We start from the raw sequence: 6,227 nt of genomic DNA, 5'->3' as shown, positions 1-6,227 counted from the left end.
CGATAGAATGGAATGGATCTGCCATTAAAACGGGTAGTTTTATTCTAGAGCAAACACCTTATCGGCGTCCCCATAAGGCGATAGAGTTTACGACACGGGGTTAAGTGGAGTGATAAAACTGAATTCCGGATCACTGTCGCAAGTGTGTAGTTGCTTTTATGGGCCTTTGTCCTAAAAACGACCTATTCCTTACTTGACATAAATCTCTGAAAATAATGTCCTAAACCGTGTTCTTTTCACATAAATCGCTTTTTAGGGCTAATTTTATAGTCGTCTACGCCATTTTCTTTATTTTTATCGATTTTGATCGATTCATTCAACGAAAAATTAGCGTTGTCTGCAAATTAGTGTGATTCTCCTTTGAGCTTTCTATAAACTGATTTCATTATATCCACGCCATTTATTTTAATTACACGACTGCCCAAAAAAAGGAGTGTAATGTTTTCAGGGTTCATCAATGTATGTAGGTGTGTATGTGAGTTTCTTTATTCCACCGTAGCTTCTAAATGCATGAACAGATTTGGATATTATATGGATATTGTTGGAATCCTTACGTCAGCGGCATCTCGAGTGATGCTGGCTATATTTTTTAAAAATTAATATGGCGGCTATAAGACGTAATTTTTAATTAATGTGAAAAATTAGAATTTCCTAATCCTAATCTGATACTATGGAATGACTGAATTAGATTCCACGTGAAACGGGCTAGAATCTGTAAAGTTAGTATGAGATTTTACATCAACGTGAATAGAATTCGACGGTCGAAATACAATGGATTCACCAACCAAAACCAGACTGGAATAAATAAATTAAAACAAATTCTAGCCAGAAATATAGTTTTTCTGTCGAACTTTCCTTCTACTACTGATAGAAACGATAGGTGCTCAGAGAGATTTTTAAAGAACCAAGGAAAAAAGAGGAATTGGACCTAAAACGGATGCCCACGATTTTCATTTTTCATAAATGCGTTAATTTCGGTTTATGAAAAATGCGGTGGGAACTGGGAACTCTTTAATTTTCCGGATAATAAGGAGCCCATCATCTACCGGGACGCAAACTATATCTTTACCAAACGTCATAATTGATTATACAGATAGACCGTGCAAAACTAGCAGACAGACTGACACACGTTCGCATTTTATAAATGTATAGTCATTTTGTACCGTTTATTTTTATTTCGCAAGGTTTCCGCTCGGAACGCTGGTTGCAAATAAATATATTAAGAAATTAGAGCTTTAAAATAAGGCAGATAAAGTCCATTTTAATTTGACGTTAAAATCTTTTGTCCCTGAAATTCTACCAACGGTACCGAGACGTTGAAACTCATGCTAACGCTTGTGAACTGAAAGCGTACGTGTAGTAGCTTTGTAATAAGTAGGTAGTTAAAATAGTCTAATTTCATTCACGAAGTCCCCTAGCATGGAGAACCGTACGGCCGTTTCATCTTTCTCAGACACTTTGGAAACGAGCTGTTCGGTTCTAGAATAGATTTACGATGTGCGGACATACTCTAGTAGAAAAGAGATAAGGTATTTTAAATTGACCACGATCTAGGGGCGATGGTGAGTCAAAAAGGTTACTTATGACAATTTTTTAAAATTTAAGTAACTATCCCTACCCGCATTATAAAAGCGAAAGTATGTTTGTCTGTTGGTTTGTTAGTTTATTGGTGTACTAAGCTGATGCCTGCATCTTCGTCCGCGTGAATTGAGATTTTTAAAATCTCTATAAAAAAAAGTAGCCTGTGTCACTCTTCAGGTATTTAAACCTATACCTCAAAAAATCACGCTGATCCATTGCTCTGTTGCAGCATGATTGAAGGACAAACCAATTAACAAACAAACACATTTTCGTATTTTTTAATGTGTGCCAAAAAATTTACTATCATACGTAATCGTCCAGCAATAATCTTGGTCCAGTTGTCATCAATTTCAGGGGTGGCTCTTTCAAAATCAATGGGAAAGTCACAGAGTACCTATTCCAAAAAATAGTCTAATTATTATTTTCCAGAATAATCCTTTTGCTGTAGTGTGACTACTATATCTGTTTATGAGGCCCCCTGAACAAGGCGTGAACGCTTCCCGGTCTACCGCTTTCTTTAATCACTTAACTAGTTTATAGTTCAGTTTTACATAGTTTCGGAGAATGACACTAAAATTTAACGGCCCGTCGACCAACAATAACATGGTGCTAAAATTAAAATTATGGCGTGAGGCAGTTTTACTGCGTTTAATTTTTAAAATTAGGTACGTACTTTGGTAAAATAACTTTTTTTTGCGAAAAAAAAATTATACTTAGAAATTATAAGTGCTTTCTAGCTACGGCACGGGTGTGCTTGGAACTTGACTTCCCCCTTTTTAGAACTAGTATCTATAGTCCGCTACAAGTTAAGATGGTAATCGGGGCATGAGGCGGGGGACGTTACGCACATTGCCGATTGCCATCTCGACCTGTCGCATGCTATACCTACTTAGCTAATCAAGTATCATAGGTAAACAGAAGTGGCAAAACCAAATAAAATATAACAGATGCAGTCTTATATAATATCAAAAGTTATGGACAGAATAAAAAAATGAAGATGAGATTTGATTCAGATTGGACTACAGATTTTGCATCCACTATACCTATCGGATTTTACATTAAAGTTGCCTTCAAACTACGGAAATATAATATAATATATAAATACCACTCACCCTGCTTTGAAATGTCACTGTTCACACTGAGATGTAATATTATATTACATAGGCAACTTTACCCCCATGCACGCGGCGGCAAGCGCCCATAGCGCTGGGATTCAAAGCCGACATCCTAAGACCTCGAGGTCCTAAGCCAAGAAGACAGGTCTTAGCCGACATATGGCTTAAAAACTTATCGGAGTTTTTTTCTCGCGTCACACCTGGGTAATGGTCAAGACCTAGCGGTCATACGGATTTGTCAAGGGCCTCTTGACATGATCGAGGTATGGTTTCTTTGCCAGGGTATGGCGTGGGGAGTTCAGGTGCTTTTAATCGGCTTTCACCAGCTATATGGCTTTATGGCTTGGGAGCTGGAACCTTGTATTCGTGGGTCGTGCATTAATTAGGATGAATCTGGTGTTGTTATTCGTGGAATTACAACACCAGATTTATCCTATGATCTAGATCGCAGGAAATCTGGAGGCAGTGATCGCCCATTCGGTGGTCAAGAGCCACCTGTGTATAATCGTTTAGATTAAATTATTGCCGGAAAATCTCTCTAGATGGCATTAGTTGACTATTCCCGAACTAGCAGTAGGTATACATGTATATTTTAACCGATATTATCGACCGATATTATTTATATAGGTCGAAATTAATAATCAATTTGTCTTAAGAGGGGTCTCTCCGTCACTCGCTCCATACAAACGTAGTTTCAATTTCATTTGAACATTAAGCAACTAAAGTCCATGAAATTTTGCAGACATATTCTAGAAACTCAAACAGTTTTAGGTAAACTGGAAAATCAAACAGTTCCCACGGGATCTTTAAAAACCTAAATCCACGCGTACGAAGTCGTGGCATCCTCTAGTTTAAACTAAGTTCTAAAATGTATATAATGCTAAATAATATATCTAGGTATTATTTAAGTGTGTTTAAGAACAGAGGTTTTCCGATTGACCTTCGAGCCTGTATATGCTTAGTTGCATTTTTACGTCGTCATAATAATATGCACTTGAATCAATATGTAATTATCATTGACTTTGCTCACAGATGTAGGTACATTACATGAAATATGTAATTGTAATTAATATTTAATTTTTGTACCTACCTATATACAGCACATACGCGAAAATTTGGTAAATTGCCACAAGCTTCAACAATTAATCATTGTTTAATTTATTATTTGTTATTGTAAATTGATTTATAAAATACTAGAGGATGCCCGCGACTTCGTCCGCGTGGATTTAGGCTTTTAAAGATCCGTGGGAACTGCTTGATTTTCCGGGATAAAATGCCTACGTCAATTACAGGGACGCAAGCTACCTCGATACCAAATTTCATACAAATCGGTTAAGCGGATGGGTTTTTAGGAATCCCGTGGGAATTCTTTCATTTTCCGGGATAAAAAATAGCCTATGTCTGTTCCCGGGATATAAGCTAACCCTGTACCTTTCGTCAGAATCGCTTAAATTGTTGGGCCGTGAAAAGGTAGCAGACAGACACACTTTCGCATTTATAATATTATTAGTATGGATAAGATGATGCCCGTGACTTCGTCCGCGTGGACTTAGGTTTTTAAACCCGTAGATACTCTTCATCCAAAGTAGCTTATTAGGTCTTCTCCGAGATGCAATCTATCTCTGTACAAAATTTCGTCAACATCGGTTGAGCGAATGGGCCGTGTAATACAGACAGACAGCTACACTTTCGCATTTATAATAATATTATTAATGTACATTTTTTAGTGATTCGCGAACTTTGAAACATTTTGAAAAGGTCGAATACGTTCCTAACAGCCAAAATTAATATAATCAATGCTATCTCTTGCTATCTATAAAATATTTTGTTTGTCAAAAATTGTATGGTATTTTTTGACAAACAAAAATATTGCTAAGTAACTTCTCGACAAATAAAGCTAGATTAATAAAATTACTGGGGCGCCAGCCAGGTAACCTCCCAGTGTGCCTGGATGCTGCTGGTCCCTTTTGGATGCGTCCGAGGGGAAGAGCAGTGTTCGGGCCGGTGCGCCCCGGTAACATGGCTAATAATTTCTCTTCGGAGATATTGTTGGCTATGGCTAATGACCTGGCAGGGGGGGAGGTTTCTCCGCGTGTCCCTCTGACTAGCAGAGGGCACAGTGGATGAAGCGGAGGATGGGACGCGGGCGACGTGCGCGTCCCAAGGTCGGGGGACGCACTTCGTTGGTGCGTCCCGGAGGTGCGTCGATGGGGACCGAGTAGGTCCCCGGTGGAGGGTCTGCCTTGGCAGACGTCGCTGGCTGGGTCGCGGTTGTTTGCTTCGGCCGTTCCCGTGACCCAGTCGCCAGGCGACGCGCAGTAGCGCCGCTGGGGTTTAGTGGGTATTCCGGTCGCCTCTCGGCCGGCGAGTCCCACATACCCTCCCTCCGGGGGGAAATGCGTAAATGCATTCCCCAGCGTCAACAAAAAAAAAAAAAAAAAAAGGGTTCCTTACCTACCTCAAAAGGAAAAGAGGAACCCTTATAGGATCACTTCGCAGTCTGTCTGTCTGTCTTTTCAATTTCAGCTGTTAGTCCAATGAGAGAATTTAAACTTGCGACTATTTTAATTCCAGTTCGCCCGTAATTGCTAAGCTATTGGGACTAGCCAAGATTTTTGTCTGACACATGTTTATGTCCAATCTTCTAGGTAAATAGTATAAATTGGTCCATAAATAACTGAGTACCAAAATGCACAGGAATTATTTGTTATTTCACTATATTAATTGGTGTTTCCAGAGAGATGTCACTATTAGAGCGTGCAATGTCTCCCAAAACTCAACTCACTGGTGTCTAAATTGACACCAGTCGAGCTTATCGTCATTCTGAAAATGTATGTTTTTAGATCTTGGAGCAATAATATATTACTATTTTTAGCAATCAATATAATTAAAATACTAATATTATAAATGCAAGAGTCTGTCTGTACGCTACCTTTTCATGGCCCAATTGTTTAATTAATCCGTATACTAAGTAGTTAAATTAATATTGTACTAGTAAAATATATTGTGTTTAGCGATTTCTGACTGTCTATCTGTACGTAAGTATGCTAGTGATAGATGGTGACAGGTACAGAGTTCCCACGCGATTGAAAAAACTATACGAATGAAGTCACAGGCATCAACGAGTGTTTAACTACTGTATAAATAATATTATCTCCTGAAGTTGTTTTTAGGGTCCTCTAAACGATGAGTGCCAACGGGACCCTAAGCTTCCGATGTATATGCGTCTCTCCATCCGTCTGTCCGTCCATTTGTCTGTCTGTCAGCTGGCTTTTAAACCGTAATAGGTAGACGGTTGAAATTTTCAGAGAGTGTATATTTCTTGGGCCACTATAACAATAGATAACAAAAAGAAATAATAAAACAAATCCAAATATCCGTCATGCGAATTAATAAAAATTTAAAAGTACATAGATTAACATCTTATACGATGGTACGGAACCCTTTGTGTACGAGTCCGACTCTCAATTAACCGGTTTTTTAAATTCATTTTTAACCCCCGACCCAAAAAAAGGGGTGTTATAAGTTTGA

At 38.6% G+C, this 6,227-nt stretch overlaps 1 protein-coding gene across 4 annotated transcripts in view; it reads left to right on the top strand.

Moving 5' to 3' along the window:
* LOC123872428 (calmodulin-A-like) overlaps nt 1-6,227 on the top strand; it is a 205,707-nt gene that overhangs the window by 180,557 nt on the left and 18,923 nt on the right. The window lies entirely within an intron of this gene.

Source organism: Maniola jurtina, chromosome 15 (genome assembly GCF_905333055.1).
Source record: "Maniola jurtina chromosome 15, ilManJurt1.1, whole genome shotgun sequence".
NCBI classification, from domain to species: Eukaryota; Metazoa; Arthropoda; class Insecta; order Lepidoptera; family Nymphalidae; genus Maniola; species Maniola jurtina.
Note: the sequence above shows the minus strand (reverse complement) of the source record. Positions and strands in the feature narration are given on the sequence as shown.